Source organism: Carlito syrichta, unplaced genomic scaffold (assembly GCF_000164805.1).
Source record: "Carlito syrichta isolate Samal-C Ts95f unplaced genomic scaffold, Tarsius_syrichta-2.0.1 Scaffold302096, whole genome shotgun sequence".
Taxonomy (NCBI): Eukaryota; Metazoa; Chordata; class Mammalia; order Primates; family Tarsiidae; genus Carlito; species Carlito syrichta.
Genome location: NW_007246192.1, coordinates 418,457 through 439,936, shown reverse-complemented (window position 1 = coordinate 439,936; position 21,480 = coordinate 418,457).

Sequence of the window (21,480 nt, the reverse complement as noted above, 5' to 3'; positions counted from 1 at the left end):
GTATACCAAATACTAAAATGATAGGATCCATGTGCTATAATTATCAGACACTATAAAAATTAGCACTCTAAAATAACTTATATTAAAGGAGACAAAAACCACATTTGAAAAATTCAGAAATGAAGTGGTAAATATATTACACAATAAAGCAGGTCTGAAAAAGAACCAAATAGAAATTCTAGAAAAGAAAATTACAAGATAAAAGCAAAGAACTTAACAGATCAATTTAAGAACTGATTACATGCACCTAAATAAATCATTAAAAATGAAAAAAATATATCAGCAGAAACTACCCACAATGAAGCACTGGGAGACAAACAAAAAGAAAACAGAGCAGAAACCAAAATATATTATAAAGAATCCTGGAAAAGTACAATACATGCATGCATGCATGAATACGTACATAATTGTGGGTCCAGAAAGAGACCTCCTTGGAGTGAGATAGAAAATTTTTTTTAAGTTTCCTAATATTAAAAAGTAGAAGCTGAAAAGGAATAGAACTACTCAATTATATATTTAAAATACTGAAAGCCAGGCATGGTGACTCATGGCTATAATTCCAGTACTTTGGGAGACCAAAGTGGGAGGACTACTTGAGCTGAAGAGTTTGAAACAAGCCTGGGCAACATAGGGAGGGCTCATCTCTACAAAAAATTTAAAAATTACCTGGGCATGGAGGTGCATGCCTGTAGTTCCAGCTACTCAGGAGGCTGAGACAGAGGATCGCCTAAGCCCAGGAGGTCAAGGCTATGTGTAAGCTGTGATTGTGCCACTGCACTCCAACCTGTGTAACACGGTGATATTAATTTTTTTAAAAATTACCAAAATAAAACAATTATCAACCTAGAATTTGGGAGAACACAACACTAATAGTAAATTTGACCTAGCAGACATACATATATATGAACTAGAAAATACACCTTCTTTTAGAGAACACAAACATTTTTCAACTTGACCATGTATTCAGTATATATTAGCAAATCACAAAAATCCAAACGTTTAAAATCATAAAGTACTTTTTTTCTAAACAAAATGTAGTTGTGCTAGAAATCAACAATATAATAATTAAAATATCACATGTATTTGTAAATTTAGAAACATACTTCTAAACAAAGTAGATAATATTTCTAACTATTAATGATAATATTTTTAAATATTAATGAAACACTAGATAGAAGAATCTGAGACATATAGCCAAAGCAATACCTAGAGAAATAATTATGAACTTGGATGTGCATATTAGTTCAATTCAAAAGCTAAAGTTATTAAGATTATCATCCATCCCAACAAGAGAAAGCAAAACAAAACAAATTCAAAGAAAATTGAAGAAGAAAATAGCAAAGATAATAGCAAATAGTGAGAAGATTAACAAAAGCAACATTTCTTTGCATAAACATTTGATAATTTTCTGAAATAAATGATCAGGAAAAAAGAGATAATAATGCAATAAAATGACATTAAAAATGGAAAGACAAATCTAGCCAAAGATCCAAAAGCCTTTAAAGACTTTTGGATGTTATATAGTTATATAGTAAAAAATTAAGGACGACAACAACAAAACAATTTTAGGCACTGCCAGCAGAGAGCACATGACTACAATCCTTGAGAGAAAGGAAATACCCAACTAAGCCCAATATTTACCCTGGTTTTCCCTCTGGGTGTTTTCTAATCTGCTGTAAATGGAAGGAGTGCAACAAGTCTCACACAGAAGAGGAAACAGAACTGTTAAGATGGCTGAAGTCAGGGAATTTAGAAAGAAAAAAACCACAGAGCAGGAGTCAAAAATATCGATCACATCCTTGATATTTTACTTTATAAATATTACTTTGTTTTATATTCTCTTTTTCTTGATTATTTGTACCAGAAAATTATCAAGTGCACATTTAAATAAATGTTTGCCTTTGCTAATCTCCCTATTTGCTATAATGGTGGTATCATTTGGCCCTTTTGCTGGCTCTGAACCTGCATATGCATAGGGCAAGATTCCAGGAATTCTAACAACAATCAGTTATCAAGGAGCTGAAATTAAAATACAGATTTCAGATGTTGCAGAAAATGGAATTGATGTTGGAATTCAACCCCAGTCTGGGAGAAACATCCTTGGTGAATGCCTGAGAGATTCCTTTTGTATCCTAGAACATGACGCTCTAGGAGTAAGGACTGCACCATAGGATTAAGGTCAATATCAAAATAAACACACCCTACTAAAACTTAAAACTAAGCCTCCTCATAATCTAGATTATGAGCCCAAGATGTAATTACTGCCCATAACAAAATATAACACTCATCAATGGAAGATAAAATCATTAAAATTCTATACAAAGTATTATTCACAGTGTTATGAATACATGTAAAGAAGCAGGAAAAAATGACTAATAATAAAAAATAAATTGTTATTTTCTTATCCTGAGATGATTCAGATGTTGAAGTTAGCAGAAAAAGACTAATATGATAAATAAAATTGAGGAACATATGGAAAAATAAATGAAAATATGATGTATTTTAGTAGAGCATTACAATCTGTAAAAAATAAAATAAAATGTACATGGTAGAAATACAAAATCAGAAATTAAGAACTCATTGGATATATTAAACAGTAGATTATAAGCAGCATATGACAGCATAAGTAAACTAGAAAGCTGGTCAATAGAAAGTCTTTCCACTGAATTTTTTTTAGAAAAGGAAATCAGAGCAGAAATGTAAATGGGATGTGAGATGTTGTACAAATGTACATCCTTTGGAGTCCCAGATGAACTATATGAGGAACAACATTTAATAAATACTGTTTGAAAATTGGAATTTTCTTTATGTGATAAAAGATACAGTTGATGATACCAACCCACAGATTCAAGGAAAACCACACCTGGTCATATCATAGTCAAACTGCTCAAAACCAAAATAAAAAGAATCTTAAAAGCAACCAGAGCATGAATGAGGGGCAACTGTTGTTCAGGAGACAAGAATAAAAACAAGAGTTTATGTCTCAGTGTTAGCCATAATAGTTAAAAGATAGTGAAATGACACATTACATTACAATTCTGGAAAATAAAATTGCAACCTAAATTTCTAGGCCCAGCAAATATACCTTTTAAAAGTGAAATGAAATAAAAATATTCTCAGAAAAATTTATGATCAGTGCACCAAAATTATATGCCACAACCACAGAATATGAACTTTTTTTTCATATGTATGCAAGAAATTTTAACACATAAAACAGTCTGTACCAAAAAGCAAGATTCATTTCACTTCAAAAATTGAAATCATAACTAGATTATCTCCAATCATTGTGGAATTAAATTAGGACCCAATATCTACATGTCTCAAAATTAAATAACATAATTCTAAATAACCGTATGTCCTACAGCCTTTTGTCTACAGATCTATGGTTATAAAGCTATGAATTACTACCATAAAACTACTAAAACTTACCTAAGAAGAAAGAGAAAACCTTAGAAATCATACAACTCTTAGGAAAACAACTTGCCACCAAACAATTCAAAGTCTAGAATTTTTTAATCTAATGATTTAATGAATCATTTAGAAAGAGTAACAACACTACACAAATTATTCCAAGGAAGAGGGAATATGTGGCTAAGATTTTCACAATGGATTTCTTAAAACGAACTGATGCTCACAAGAGGCAAACCATAAATTTTTTAAAATATGGAATAGTTGAAGGCAACAAGAGACGGGTGATATAAAAAGATAGCCCTGAGATTACTTTTAAAATAAAAAACTGATATACCTATAATAATATGAAAACAGTTTTTAAATCATAAATATTTATATAAAGACATTTTATAATGAAAAATGTTAACTTCACCAAGAATTTATAATACTAAATTTGTATCCAGCAAATAGTATAGCTTGAAAATATATAAAACAAAAGTTGACGGTACTCAAATAGGAAATGCAAAAATTTATAGTCACTATAGATGATTTTACCACTTTCCTCAACAACTGATAGAACTAAACAACATGATGGTTATTCTGACCATATGGGCATAATACAAAATAAAGCAAAACAAAATACTGAATTATCTTCAAGTACCCATGGAACATTTGGTAACATAATGGCCCATTAAGCTGAGTTACAAAGCTAACTAATCAAAGATTAAAATAAAACTTACTTAAGAGAATTAAGCAAAAACAAAACAAAACAACAACAACAAAAAAAGAGAGAACTAGAAATAGTCCCAAATGTTTGAAAACTAAGCAAAACCCTTCTAAATAATGATTTAAAATATCAAAATTAAATATATTTTACTGCACCATAAGGAATATGCTACATAACAAATTCGGTGAACACAGCTACAGCTATATTAGATGAACCTTAATATCTTACATGCATGCATACACATCTCAAAAAATAAAAAACCTCAAAATCAATGATCTATTAAAAGAGATTAGAAAATGAATGAGAGAAACCTGAAGAACATCAAACTAACAAAATAATTACAAAAAGCACAAATTAATAACATACAGCAAAAGCACAATGTAAAAAAGCACTAAAGTTGTGGTAGGGTGAATAATATCCTGAAAAAAAGATAATTCCTAAACTATTTGAATGTTATCTTATATGGCCAAGGAACTTTACAGATATGATTGAATTAAGGATTTGGGAAAAGCAGATTTTTCTGGCTTATCTGGGTTGGCCCTAAATGTAGTCACAAATGTCTTACAAGAGGGAAGCAGAAATATATTGACTACAGAGACAGAAGGCAATGTGACAACTGAAAAGTAATGTGCTAGCTTTTGGCTTTGATGGTAGAGGAAGAGGCCACAAGAAGACAAGAAAATAGAAGTTGGAAAAGGCAAGCAAATGTATTCTTCCTTACAATCTCCAGGGGCGGTATGACTCAGCTGACACCATGATTTTCAGTCCAGATGAATTGATTTAGAATTTTTTGGCCTCCAGAACAATAAGAAAATAAATGTTTTAAGTCACTGAGTTTGTAATAGGAATGAATACAAAAGCCAGGGATGGGTTTTTGAAAAGAAAAACAAAGATATGTATATATAATTTTTTAAATAAAAATGTGTTTATTTTTTAAACCTCAAAAAAATTCTAAAATAGTGGTAACAAATTTAAAAAGCACTATATAGATTTTACAGATTCCAAAATATTAATAATAGCTTATGACTAAAATTTTCCAATAAATTTAAAATTTTATGTGAAATGCAAAATGACACAAGCAACAAATATTAAAAAGGAACACAAGAGTAAATAGCAAATTTCTGTATTTATAAATGTATTAAATAATTTAATTGTTTTTATAACCCTTCTTACAAATAAATATCCAACATGAATAGCTTTACCACTGAAGTCTTTCAAACTATTCAGAAAGAAAAAGTACCAATTTGATACCAATCCTTCCAAGACAAGACAAGATGAGAAAAGAGAAAAATTTTGGAAACCAGCATAATCTTAATACCAAAATATGGTGAATATGGTGAAGTTATTGTAAGAATGGAAAATTAGTCAGTTAATGATGTATTGGCTAGCATAAAGTATAGAAAGGAAAATTAAAGCCTAACCATCATGAATATTGACATAGTAGTTCTAAACAAAATATTATCAAATGAAATCTAGCAAAGCATTAAAGAGAATGACACTTCACAAAGAGATCCTTCTCCACCTCAGGAATAAATAGCTAGTTTCATTTTAAAAATCCACTAGTAAAGCACCAGATCCAGATAAGTTCACTGGTAAATTCTACCAAACATTTAAGGAAGAACTTATGACAGTTTTTTGCTATCTCTTTCAGAATACAGAAACAGAGGGAATACTTTCTAACTCACTCTTTAATGCTAGAATTGTCCTAATAGTAAAACCAGATTAAACAAACAAACAGCTTTACAAGGAAACTACAGAACGAAATTTCTCAGGAACATGGAGGCAAAAATTCTCAACAAAATATTAGCAAATAGGAACCAAAAATGTATAAAAATAATTATACAACATGACGTGATTTATGCTGGGTGTGCAAGCCTAGTTCAACATTTGAAAGTCAACTGATGTTTGACTTAGTCTGTTTTGCACTGTTATAAAACCATAGACTGGGTAATGTATAAAGAAAATAAATGTATGGTTCTAAAGGCTAGGAAGTCTAAGAGCATGGTGCTGGTATCTGGTGAGGGTCTTCTTGCTACATCATAATGTTGTGTGGTGAAAGGCATCTCATGATGAGAAAGCAAAAGCATGCATGCATGTCAACTCAAGTCTCTCTTTCTTTTCTTATAAAGTCACCAATTCCATGGGGAGCCCCCCATCTTGATGATCAAATTTAATCTTAATTACCTCCCAAATGCCACCTCCAATCAACATATGAATTTGAAGATTAAGCCTCCAATGCCAGTAGTTTGGGGCCACATTCAAAACATACCACTGGATCTATCACATAAGCAGTCTAAAATATTTTTTAAAACAGTAAAATTTATTGATCTTATCAATAGGTACAAAAAACATATTTGACAAAATGGTAACCTACTTATGATTTAAAAAAACAAACTCACTATAGCTATTCTGGTTAGACCCTAATGCTTAAGTTGAGTCCCATTTTTTAAAATCAGCAAAGCTCTTCCTGGGAAGAAAATACCCAGAGCAACTACCAGCTCCAGACTGCCTCACCACCACAGTGCCTGGCCAGGCTCTGGCAGCAAGAGCTGCAGAGGGACCACAGTGAGGGATTCAGACTCAGAGTCACACTGGAAAGGATGAAACGAGCACCCTGCCATCATCTTTAAAATTGGGCAGGGAAGTGCTCTGGCTTGCTCACCATGGAGTGACTCACCGGATCTCTGTGAATGACAGGCTAACTACTCAGGGGTTGGTCATGACCCAGATGAATATCCTGAAAGCACAAACTCTGGAGGGACAAGACAAGTGCTGAGTCTCAGGTGCTACACCCCTACCCCGATTCAGCCATGGAAAAATAGTATGACCAGAAAAGGATAAGAAAGACCCCAGGAGATACCAGTGGTGAGTTTGTGGCTGATCCAACCATCTCCTCCCCAGCAATCCTCTGAATTTCGGACCCACACAGCTGGGGCACAACTGGGAGGGACGAACCCAGGCAGAGCCTGGACATAATCATGATATGAGGACTCTACTCCAGATCAAGCTTGGCTGGGGCACTCCCCATCCTTCACCTGTACCTGGCAAAGAGACAATCCGATACTTCACCATGCAAGAGTGGGATGGGAGGAATGAATCCCCACCACCCCCTACTCCTTCCCTGGGTCGCATGCTAGGTAGGTTGTGAATGTGGCTGCAGCTCTGCAGGAGACAGCAAAGGGGCTTACCTGTAAGCCATTGAGAAGAACAATTACAGAACTTGCCACAAGAGGGTAGGTTTTCTGTTTTTGTTTTTCTTTGTGTGTGAACGTGTATGTGAGGGTTTGAACTGCATTCCCTTCAGACTTTTTTGTCTTTTGTTTTTTACTTCCTATTTTTTCTTTCTTCTTTTGTCTTTTGTTTTCTGTTTATGTGTACGTGAGTGTCCATCTTTCAGATTTTTTGGTTTCTTTGTTCTCTTTTTTTAGTATGTGTGTGAATGTATGTGTGAGGTTTTGATTTGCATTCCATTTTTCTCTTTTCTGTTTTTCTTCTCCTTTCATTCTGTGTTGGGCATGCGTGTGTGTGCGCTCACGTGTGTTTGGTTTTCCTGTTTTTGTTTGTTTTGCTTTTTTTCTAATTTGTTTTAGGGTGTGTGTGTGTGTGTGTGTGTGTGTGTGTGTGTGTGTGTGTGTGTTTAATTGTTTTTTGCTTTTGTTTTTCTGTGTTTTTTCACTTTTGTTTAATTTTTGTCCATCCTATTACATTATACTTTTATCTGTTCTCCTCATTGCTGTAAATGTATCTTGGACTCAGAGGATGCACACACAGTACCCATTCATTCCATCATCATATAGAGTGATGGTGGAGAGTGAATCTCAGGGAACCCATACCCCAGTCAGTGAGCACTGTGTTTTGCAAGGACTTCCTGAATCCTAGCTCTCCATCCTCTGCCTTATTTGATTCTCAAAACTACAATAGACAGTAAAGCCTCCCACCCACAGTTCTTTTTCAAAATAGAACACATTCAGAGCCCTGATAAGAGAAGAATAGAGAACTTAGCAAACATCAGAAGTGAAAACCTCACACACTGCCACTGAATAACAGAACTAAAGAGAAAAGAAAGAGATCTATCACAAATGAGAAAAAAATCAACTGAAGAATCCAGGTAATTTCCAGTGCACCCAAGAGAAAACACCAGAAAAATCAAATCTCAGAACTAAAACAATGGAAGTCATCAACGACTGACCCCAGAATACATCAAGGATTAAGGAATGAATGGAAAGAGTAAGTAAGACTCAAGAAAGATAAGATACAACACTGAAATAACTTATAACAGATATTTGGGCCATAAAAAACTTCATCCAGGAAATAAATAATGACATGATAGTCATGGAAAGCAGAATTAATCAAGCAGAAGAAAGCATCTCAGAACTTGAAGACCAAAACATGGAATTAACCTGATCTATAAAAATAAAGAAAGAAAACTCACAAAGAAAGAACAGTTCTTCCAAGAAATGTGAAATTATACCAAGAAGCTGAATGTATGCCTGATTGATTGGTATCCCAAAAGAAGAAAGAGAAATGGAGAACACCTTAGATCAAGTATTCCAGAGGTAACCAAAGAAAACTTTCCCCATCTCACCAGAGATGTGACCATCCAAACACAAGAGATACAGAGAACCCCCTCAAGACATCAAATGAAAAGACTAACCCCTAGACACATAGTAATTTGACCATACAAAGTAGGCAAAAAGAAAAAAATCCTAAAGGCAGCAAAAGAGAAAAGTCAGACTACCTACTGGGGAAAACCAATCAGAATAGCAGCAGACCTATTGGCAGACACACTATGAGCTAGAAGGGACTGGAGTCCAATATTCAAAGTCCTCAAAGATAAACAGTTTCAACCAAGAATTTTCTACCCAACCAAGCTCAGCTTCATCAGTGATGGAGAATTAAAATCCTTCCCAGAAATCCAATCCCTGAGAGATTACGCAGCTTCCAGACCAGCTCTACAAGAGATGCTTAAAAAGATATTAAGCGCAGAAGAAAAGAATGATCATGTGATTCTCAAGAGAACAGGAGAACACAGAATCAATAGAGAATATATCATAACTGCAAAATTGAAAATACACACATACATCAACCCAAAGATTAAAAGAAAACAAAGAAAAAACTTTATAAGAACCTCATGTGGGGATAAACATGCACATTTCAATAATCAGTCTGAACATTAATGGACTAAATACACCACTGAAAAGAAACAGAATGGCAAGCTGAATAAAACAAAAACATGATCCAATAATTTGTCGCATGCAGAAACGCATCTCACCACAAGGGATGCACACAGACTAAAAGATAGAGGATGGAAAATGAATTTCCAGGTGATTGGATCACAAAAGAAGGCAGGAGTCACGATCTTAATATCAGACAAAATAACCTTTAAGCTATCAAAAACTTTTAAAAGGTATGGAAGGACACTACATCATGTTAAAGGTTCAATACATCAACAAGAAATACCCATCCTAAACATATATGCACCCAACACAGAAGCACCAGCATTGATAAAACAACTACTAAGTAAACTAAAAAAAGATATTGACTCTAACACTATTGTAGCTGGGAACTTAAATACCCCACTAACTACCCTAGATAGATCATCAAGCCAAAAAATTAACAAAAAGATCCAGAACCTCAGCTTGACATTTGACCAAATGGACTTAATAGTTACTTACAGAACACTCCAACCAACAACCATAGACTATACATTCTACTTATCATCACATGGAACATACTCCAAGAAGCATAAACAAATTTCATAAGATGGAAATACTGCCGTGCACCCTATCTCAGACCACAGTGGAATAAAAATATATACGAACACCAACAAAATTCTCACAAAACATGGACACTAAACAGCATGATGCTGAATGACTCCTGGGTCAAAACAGAAATGAAAACTGAAATTAAAATATTTCTGGAAACACATGAAAATGAAGAAACATCTTACCAAAATTTTGGGATGCCATGAAAGCAGTATTAAGAAGGAAATTTATATTTCTAGGAACACATATCAAGAAAATGGAAAGATCACAAGTTAACAACCTAACAAATCACCTAAGAGAGCTGGAAACACAAGACCACCAAAACCCTAACTTTAGTAGATAAATCCATATCACCAAAGTAAAAGCCCATATACAGGACATAGAAGACAAAAATAACATAGAAAAAAAAATCAACAAAAAAAAAGCTGGTTCTTTGAAAGGATAAACAAGACTGATGGACCCCTAGCAAGAATGACCAAGAATAAAAGAGAGAAAAATACCCAAATAAACACAATCAGCAAAAGATTAAATTACAACTGATCCAAAAGAAATACAAAAGATCATCAGAGATTACTATGTACACCTATATGGAAACAAACTTGATCACCTAAATGAAATGGAGGACATTCTGACATCACACAACCTCCCAGGGTTGACACAAGAAGACAGTGATTCACTAAATAGACCAATAAAAACCCAGGAAATTGACTTCATCATAAGAAAACTACCTACAAGAAAAAAAAAAGTTCTGTCACCTGGATCAGACAGCTTTCCTGTGAAATTCTACAAAACATACAAAGAGGAGCTAATACCGATCCTACTGAAAGTATTCCAGGCAATTGAGAAAGACAGTATTCTCCCCAAATCATTTAAAAAGCTAATATAACACTGATAACCAAACTGGGTAAAGATCCAAGAAAAAAGAGAACTACAGGCCATATCCCGGGTGAACATAAATATAAAAATACTCAACAAGACTCTAGCAAATCAGGTTCAACAACACATCTCAAAAATCATCCACCATGACTAAGTAGGCTTCACCCCAGGATGTAGAGCTGGTTCAACATTCACAAGACCATAAATGTAATTCAATTCACCAAAAGTTGTAAAGACAAGAACCACATGATCATATCATTTGGAGTAGAAAAAGTTTTTGATAAAATCTAGCATCCTTTCTTGATTTAAAAAAAAAAAAACCTTTAACACCTAGGCATAGAAGGAATGTACCTCAAAATAGTGAGTGCCAACTACAAGAAACCCACAGCCAACATGTTGCTAAATGGACAAAAACTGGAAGCATTTCCCCTGAAAATTGGAACAAGACAAAGCTGCCCACTCTCACTTCTCCTGTTCAACATTGTGTTGGAAGTCCTAGCTAGAGTGTTTGGACAAGAGAAGGAAATCACAGGTATCCCCATAGAAAAGGAAGTTAAGTTATCCCTCTTTGCTGATAATATGATCCTATACCTTGAAAGTACAAGAGAATCTGTTAAAAAAAAAAAAAAAAAAAAACCTCCTTGCACCAATAAAGGACTTTGGCAAAGACATGGGGTAAAAAATAAATATGCAAAAGACAGTTGCAACTAATGTGTCAACATCAAACAGGCAGAGAACCAAATAAAAAGCACAATCCCATTCACAATAGCCATGAAAAAAATTAAATACCTAAGCATCTTCCTAACCAGAGAAGTAAAAGACCTTTACAATGAAAACAGCAAAACACTGTTTGAAGAAATCCAAGATGACACAAACAAATGGAAAAATATTCCATGCTCTAGGATAGGAAGAATTAACATTATTAAGATGTCTATCCTACCAAAGGCAATCTACAGATTCAACGCGATACCCATTAAATTACCAACAATCATTCTTCTGAGATCTGGAAAAGACAATATAGAAATTCATATGGAAACATAAATGAACATGAATAGCCAAAACAATCCTCAGCAAAAGAAACAAAGTGGAAATTATCATACTTCCAGGCTTTAAATTTTACTATAAGACTACAATAATCAAAATAACCTGGTATTGATACAAAAACAGGCATACAGACCAACGGAACAGGATAGGGATTCTAGAAGCAAAACCTCAATTTCTCAACCAACTCATGTTCAACAAAGCCTCCAACAACAAGCACTGGGGAGCAGAAAACCTATTCAGTAAATGGTGCTGGGGAGCAGAAAACCTATTCAGTAAATGGTGCTGGGATGACTGACTGGCCACACGTAGATTGAAACAGGACAAATTCCTATCACCATACAAAAATAAACTCTAAACGGATTAAATAACTGAATGTAAAACCTGAAAGATTAAGAATCTTAGAAAACAAAGGAGAAATCAGAATAGGCAACAAATTTCTGATCAAATACCCAGATGTCCATGCCATAAGAGATAAGATAGACAACTGGGACCTCATTAACTGAAAAACTGCAAAGCAAAAGGAAACCATCAAGAGATACCAACTGTATATCTGACAAGGGCCTAACATCCAGAGTCTACAAGGAGCTCAAACATGCCCAAAGAAAATAAACTAACAGCTCCATTAAAAGTGGGCAAAATGACATGAATAGATACTTCTCAAAACCAAAACAGGTGCGGGAAGTCAACAGATACATGAAAAAGTGCTCAGCCTTACTAATCATCAGAGAAATGTAAATCAAAACCACACTGAGATATCACCTAATCCCAGTAAGAATGACTATCATTAATAAAACAAAAACAACAGAATCTGTGGAAGATTCAGAGATAAGGGAATACTTCTGCACTGCTGATGGGAATGCAAAATTGTTCAAACTCTATGGAAACCAGCATGGCAATTTCTAAAAGAAGGAATGGAAAACAAATATTTCACATAAACGACAACCAAAAGAGGGCAGGGATAGCCATACTTATAGTAGACAAAAATAGACTTTGTATCAAAAACGATAATAAGAATGGTCATTACATAATGATGAAAGGGTCAGTTCATCAAGAGGATGTCAAAATTGTGTGTGTGTGTGTGTGTGTGTGTGTGTGTGTGTGTGTGTGTGTGTGTGTATACATCTGATTTCAGGGTATATAAATACATAAATGTTAACAGATCTGAAGGGAGAAATAGACAGCAACACAATAAAAGTAGAGGATTCCAACATCCTACTTTCAACAATGGATAGATCATGCAGAGAGTCAAGAAAACATTAGACTTGAGCCACACTTTAGATCAAATGGACATACCAGACGTATATAAAATATTCCATTCAAAAACAACAAAATTTGCATTCTTCTCAATTGCACATGAAATATTCTGCAGGATAGAACATATATTAAGCCACATGACAAGTTATAGCAAATTTAAGGAGACTGAAATCATATCAAGCATCTTTTTTTGACACCAATAAAAGTAGACATCAATAACAGAAATAAAATTTACAAATATGTGGAAATTGAATAACATGCACCTGAAAAATCAATGGGTCAAATATATGAAAACAGAAACCAAAATGTATTGAGATAGAAATGAAAACACAACATACCAAAACTCATGGAATAGTAAAAACAGATCTAAGAGGTAAATTTTTAGCAGTAAAAGCTTACATTAAAAAAGAAAACATATCTCAAGTAAATAACCTAACATTACACCTCAAGGAACTGGAAAAAGAAGAAAAAATTATGCACAAAATTAGTAAAAGGAAGGATAACAAAAATAACAAAGATTGGAATATACACGCATGAAACAGAGACAAGAAAAACAATACAAATATTATTTTAAAAAGTTAAGAGTAGCTTTTTAAAAAATTATATCAAAATTGGTAAACCTTTAGCTAGATTAAGAAAAAAAAAGGGAAAGAATCAAATAGAGTCAAAAATAAAAGAGGAGACATTACAACTAGTACCACAGAAATACAAAGTATCATAAGCAACTTCTGTGAAAAATTATACACCAAAAATTTGGATAACCTAAAAAAAGAATAAATTATAAAACCTACCAAAGCTGAACAATGAAGAAATAGAAAATGTGAACAAAGCAAGGATTTTGATTAGTAATAAACATCTCCTGTCAAAGAAAATCCTAGGACATGATGGCTTCATAGTGGAAGCTGACCAAACACTTAAAAAATAACACCAATTCTTCTCAAACTCCTCCAAAAAATTAAAGACTAGAGAAGACTTCCAAACTTATTTTATAGACCAGCGTTACCCTAATACCAAAGACAGACAAGGACACTATAAGAAAAGGAAATTACAGGTCAATGACTCTGATAAACATAAATGCAAAAATCCTTAACAAATTCAATAGCACATTAAAAGGATTATACACCATGACCAAGTGAGATTTATCCCTGCAATGCAAGAATGTTTCAATGTATGCAAATTGATAAATGTGATATATACCACATTTATAGAATGAAGGGCATAATCATATTATCATCTCCATAAATGCAGCAAAAGCATTTGACAAATTCAACATTATTCTGTGATGTTAAAAAAACAAAACGAAACACTTCTTAACTCATTAGGTATAGAAAGAAGGTACCTTAACACAATAAAGGCTATATATTACAAGCCCACAACTAACATCAGAATCATGAAAACCTGAAGTTTTTCTCTAAGATCAGGACAAGGATGCCCACACCTGCCACCTCTATTTAACATAGTAGTGAAAGTCCCAGCCAAAGCAATTAGTCAAGAAAAAATAAAAGACATCCAGATTAGAAAAGAAATTAAGTTGTGTTTGCTTGCTGATAGTGTGATCTTACATGTAGAAAACCTTATACTCCACCAAAAACTGATAATACTAATAAATAAATTCCATAAGGTTGAAAGATACAAAATCAATAAACAAAAATCAATAGAGTATCTATAAACTGACAACAAACTATCCAAAAAAGAAATATCAAAAATCCCATTTATAATAGCATCAAAGAATAACACTGAAATACATTTAACCAAACAAGTGAAAGATCTATACCCTGGGAATTATAAAACATTGGTAAAAGAAATTTAAGAACACCAATTCTCATTCCCAAGATATAGAATCAACTTAAATTCCCAACAACAGATGAGTAAGTAAATAAAATGTGGTGCTTGCATATATTGTGGAATATTATTCAGCTTTTAAAAATGGGAGGAAATTCTGTAATTTGTGATGATATGGAAAACATAGCACTAAGTGAAATAAACCAGGCACAGAAAAAATAACTGCATGATCTTACTTATATATGGAATCTAAAAAAGTTGAACTCATAAAATCACTGAAGTACAGTTATGGTTGATAGAGAGTGGGGAAACAGGAAAAATGAGAAGATGTTGGTCAATGGGTACAAGGTTTCAGTTAGGACAAATAAGTTCTGAAGCTCTATTATACAGCATGGTGACACAGTTAATTATAATGCATTCTATACTTGAAAATTACTAAAAGAATAGATATTAAATATTCTCATCAAAAATTGAAAAGCATATGAGTTAGTGAATATGTTAATTATTTTGATTTAATTATCTCATTGTGTGTATGTGTGTATGTGTGTGTGTGTGTGTGTGTGTGTGTGTGTGTGTATCAAAACCTCACATACACAGCTTTTTTGGCTAGTATACCTAAATAAAGTGATGGAAAAGATTCTTCAAACTAATACATAAATTTTATGAAATTATGTAGTCAATACAGCAAGGTAAGTAGAAAAAGATAAAATTGGGGGAAAAATTACAAAACTGATATTATTCATCAATAACATGATTATGTATGCAAAAGTTAAAACTATCTAATTTAAATTTATTTAACAGTAAATAAACAAGCTGTCATAAATTGCTAATTATCAGTTATATATATTAATAATCAATTAGTAATTATTAATATTGATTATTAATTAATAAATTAGTGTTTCAGCAAAGGTGCTGGATATAGGATAAATATAGAGAAATCAGCTTTTTTCTATGTACTGGTTATATTCATTAGAAAATAAAAATTTTGCTCTCTCAGTCTCTCTCTCTCTCTCTCTCTGTCGCTCTCTCCTTCTCTGCAGCTCTCTCCCTGCCTCTCTCCCACTTCCTCTCTCTCTCTTACTCTCTCTTTCTCTCTCTCTTTTTCTTTTTTCCCGTTACAGATCCCCTCTGTAACAGCCACTTTAATAAATCTCTTGGTCCTGGCCAAAAAAAAAAAAAAAGAAAAGAAAAATTTTACTGTGCTATATATTAAAATTGTACTAAAGTCCACCTAATACATAGAAATTATTCTACAAAACATTACTGAGAGTTTTTAGAAGGACTTAAAATGTTTGAGATATAATGTTTTAATAGAAAATATAAAAGGTCTCAAAACAATAAGGCAATGTAGAAGAACAAACATAAATGCCTGCAACTTCTCCTGAGCAAGATTGATTATAAACATCAGTAATTAAAATATTGTGGTTTTCCTCCAAAGACAGAGTTTTGGACTAATAAAGCAAAATGTAGAGACCAAAATAAATCTATAAATGTACCCATACACATAGTTATCTGTTTTACAAAAAAGTTTATATAGCTCATATACAACTGTGCAGTAGAAGAGATATGATCTTTCAATTATTGATTGAGTCAAAAGTGAAAATATGAAAAATATAAACTTTGATTTATATACCAATTATGAAAGATAAACAATAAAGTTCTATAAATTAATACAGATTAATATATTATTAATATAATGTTCTCTACATAGGACACAAAGAACCTGTAAAGGAAAAAATAGATAAATTAAACTGTAAAAATTAAGAAAATTTTTGCATCAAAAAATACCATTAAAAGAATAAAAATGAAAGCCACACAATAGAAGAAGATATCTGAAATACACATACTTAACGAACTAAATTCTGGATATATAAGTAACTCCTATATGACACAATAAATGGAAGCAAAATAACAAGATGGGCAAGTAGGTTGAATAGACTATTTACAAATAAAAAGATCAAGAGGCCAGTAAACATGAAAACAACTTTATTATTCATCCGAGAAATGCAAATTAATAGCACAATAAGATACCACTACAGAATGGCTAGAATTAGAAAACACTGACAATTCAAAGTGATGATGAAGATGCAAAACAATGAGAGTTCCCATAGTCAGCATATGGTACTGTCTGTTAGTACTTTGAAAAACTGGTAGCACTACTAAAGCTGGATATATGAAAATCACATGACCCAGTCGGCTCACTCCAGCTGTATCCGAAATGTAGGTGTAAGTGCACCAAAAGGCATGTAATAGAGTGTTCATTGACTTGCTAATTGTCAAAAACCTCAAGAGTATGGATAGATATAATAATAGTAAAACAGCTTTAGTAATTAATAAAATACCGATATACACAATCACAGGAATGAATTTCCATAAACATACAGTTAGCCAAAATTTGCTAGACATAAAAGAATACCTAACAAACAAATACAGGCATAATCTCAAAGTTTAAAATTATCTAACAATAATCTAGAGTGTCGTAGTAATAATTGAGAATGCCAGGAGGCACACGATGGCTACATTTGGGAGTGAGATACAGTGACAGGGTGTGCCACAGAGAAGCCTCCTGGGGCTGCTGCTGATGTATTTCTTGACTGTGTAGTGGTCACATGGGTATTTCCTTTTGTAAGAATTCATTTAGCTTATAGGAATTCACTGAGTCACTAATGATTTGCATACTGTATATGTTCTACTTCAAAAAGTTTACCTCCAGCAAAAGTAAAAGATAATGTTTCTTCATGATATCTGATTTGGAAAATGTTAATTTTTATAACATACATCTTTTTGAATTTAGTATTAATTTATTTAATATGTATTCAAAGAGCATGTGAAAATCACACAGTGAGAATTTTCTCCTTGTTACTAAATACTCTTTGAAACTTATTTTTAATGACTGCATAATACATCAAAATATGTGTGATTTTATAATTTCTTTACTTTTTTTAAAGTACTGAGCATTTGCATGGTTTATAATTTTATACTATTATAAATAGTACTGAAATGAATATCTTTGTAGTTTAATTTCTGACGATCTTTAAAAATTACCACCTACATTTACTGGGCTTAAGGGGTATAAACGTTTTTTTTCCAGATTGTTGGACAGAAAATGTGTACTGACTTGTAGTCCCATAGACTTTCTGTAGTTTTTAGCATACAAATTGTAAAATGATTATGGAATGCAATTTCTAAGTATCCTAATAAAAAGATCCCTAAAAAGGGTAGCCATTATTTTTCATTGTATAGAATCAAAATTAGCCCAACCCCCCAAATCTCACCTTTTGGCCGCAAGGTTATTTAATAATTCTAATTTATATAGATTTCATCACAGAACAGTCATGGATAGTAAAGGTAACCAATTCTCTAGAAAGAGCATGATTGTAAGGAAAGCAAGACCCACTTTAATCCTAGTATTCCTACTTGCTACCCATTTGACTTGGTGTCTTCAGCTACCTGAGCATTAGTTTCCACCTACGTATAAGGAGATAATGATAATTAATATATAGGATTGCTTTAAACACTAAGGATATAATATATGCAAAGAGCTTCATATAGTATTTGGCATAGTTGCTACTCAATAAATTAGATTTTTTTCTCCTTTTCAATCATAATATGTTTTCAATTATCCATAGTAACAGGTCAAATGGTATAGATAACTCTAAAACTTTGTATCACACCAGACATTTTACTGCTGATGATAAAATATAAAGATGCTGATTTATTTTCATTCCTCCACCTATTCCTGGCCTCCCAGCCAATGTAAGGAGACTGAATAACACAGAAACTGCAGAATCAATCTATAAATAATTAAGAGCTGATCTTTGGTCTTAGTTTATGCTAGAAAATCTGAATCATTATGAAATTAAAAGCTTCTTTGTAAGTTGTGTTTTCATTTGGCCTTTAATAAGTAACTTTCAAATGTCTTGCTTTTTTCCAAGGGCCTGTAAAAATCATATCAGAGGTTAGGAAAGGGTTCCACTTAACAATATTTTTTTTTCATGTGAGTACTATCGTTAAGACAATTATCACTGATCACCTTTTAATGATACTTCAAAATCACTTGAATATTTTTTAAAAGGTCATGCAAAGCTGCATAACTTATACAACAGAATAGCAAAAATGGGGCTTCTGCATTTGTTCAGACATGTACCAGGTTTTAGTTCCTACAGGCTCACAGACGGTTTTCTCCTTAACAGTGTGCCAAATGTATTTTAGAATGTCCAAAATTTAAAATGTTGATGTATGTGAACCAACTACATAATGAAAGAATCCATGCACCATTAAAATGATAATGTGAATCACTCTTTATTTCCCTCGAATGTGCTAAATGCAACTAACTAGATCAAATGGGGAGCATTGGAAAGGTAAATTGGTAATATTTTAAGTGAGAAAGATAGGTAGACATCCCCAAGTCAACACGGACTTGTTCTTTGTTTTTTTAGTTTTTTTTTAAGAGAATTCTTTTTCTTTCTGTTGCAAATATCAAATTATGACCATGAAATATGTATAACAAGCTCCAATCCAATTCCTGATTATTCAGAGCCTAATCATACAGTTTGTGTTTTACCCCAGCCATTTGCTTCTACTTTTCCTGCCTGCTGCCTGCCTTTTGCCATTTCACTGCTTGTTAGTCTTTGGCCAGAGTATCCCAGAAAAAAGGAATTTTAAAGAAGAGGTGTGGGGGAGGCAGGCCAAACCATCTGAACTTCTTCCAGTTTTGTCTAAAGTTCCTAGAGCAGGAGACAAGGGTGCATGTGCACATGAGAGTCTTAGATTATCACTGACTTTTATTGTACTTTCCCAACCCTCCATACCCACCCCTTACAACCATTAATACTTTAGATATCCATTTTGTGGACTTCTCATTTTTCAGAGGGGAAGATAGCTACCTGCTTCAAAAGGGAAAAAAAAGTCTACACATACTGATTTTATATATGAAAAGCCAAACTATTTTCCTTTTATGTGACTGGTACCCTAGAAGAAAATGGCCACTACGAGTTCTGGTCCAGTCACTAAAACACATTGCATATTTCTTGACTGAATCCTTCAAAATTTATATTTTTCATATAGAAAAATAATTATTAATAACAATCCTACCACTTCTCAAGATATTTGCAATGATTGGCTGAGATAATAGAAATAAACGTTCTTTGAAAAAGTAACTTAAAGTACTCTATGTATACGAATAAAAGCTTACAAGACTTGTTCTAATAAAAAAATTCAGTGAAAAAAACTGAATTAGAACTCATTTGGCTATACTTCAAATTTTAGTCCTGACTCTATCTTTGTGACCCTGCGCAAGTTTTTAAATATATCTAATCTCCATTTCCTTGTCTGTAATGAGGATGATGATACTACTAAGTGCTAGTAAGGATGCAGAGAAGCTGAAACTCTCATTCATTCCTAGTAGGAATGCAAAAATGATATAAAGACCTTCTGAAAAACAGTTTGGCAGTTTCTTATAAAGTTAAACATGCACTTACCATATGACTCAGCAATGCCATCCGTCAGTATTTACCCTCTTAAATAAAAACTAATGTTCACAAAAACGTAGATGTGAATCATTATAGCAGCTTTATTCATAATTGCCAAATTCCAAAAACAATCCAGATGTTCTTCACCTGAATGGAGAATCAAATCATGGTACATTCATACACAGAATACTGCTCAGCAATAAAGAGGAACAAACTATTGATTAATGCAACATGCATGAATCTTAAATACATTGTGTTAAATGAAAGGAGACATATATGAAAGTGTACATATTGTACTATTCCATTTACATGATGCCTTGAAGGGCAAAATTATAAGGGTAAAAACTCATCATCAAAGATACAAGGTAGTGATGAGAATATTTTACAATGAGGGAACAATGAGATCTTTTCAGGGTAAAGAAACTGTTTGGTATCCTGACTGTAATGGTGGATAAATGGCTCTATATATTTTAAAACCCATACTTATGCATACCCCAAAGAATTAGTATGAAAATTTCTAAAAATCAACCAGGATGTGGAGGGGATCCCAAAATGAAACAAAAACTACACAAATGAGGCAACTATATTACATATGAATAGCATAGCCACAGGAAATTTGAGGTAAAATGTAACCTAAATTACTTTAGAAAGCAATAATCGGCTGATATTATAATGCCAAAGATAAAAAGTACTCTACACAAACACTATACTCTAGCTAGAAAACTTATTTCTTATAGGTTAATGGGTCAGGGAATTTGAAACTAATTTATGTGTATACAATGAGTGACCAAATAGGTGAATATAAGAAATGAAAGCAGTACTTCTCATTTTCAGAGAAAGAAGTCACAGGTAAGAAAGAGGAGAAGGCTAACCTGAAACTTATGGTGTTGGATTGGAATTGGACATATCAATATGAACTCATTTCTAATGTATATATATATATATATATACACACACACACACACACACACACACACCCACACACATATATATATATTCAGATAAATACAGAAATAAAAATATATGTATGCATGTAAATGTGTTATTGTACATGCATGTATTTTATTGCTCTGTTTACTGTGGCACTGGAAGCAAAGGTACCCAGTATTAACAAACACACCTAGCACCCAGATCTTAGTTTCTAAATGCTACTTTTTAACAAAAAAAGCCA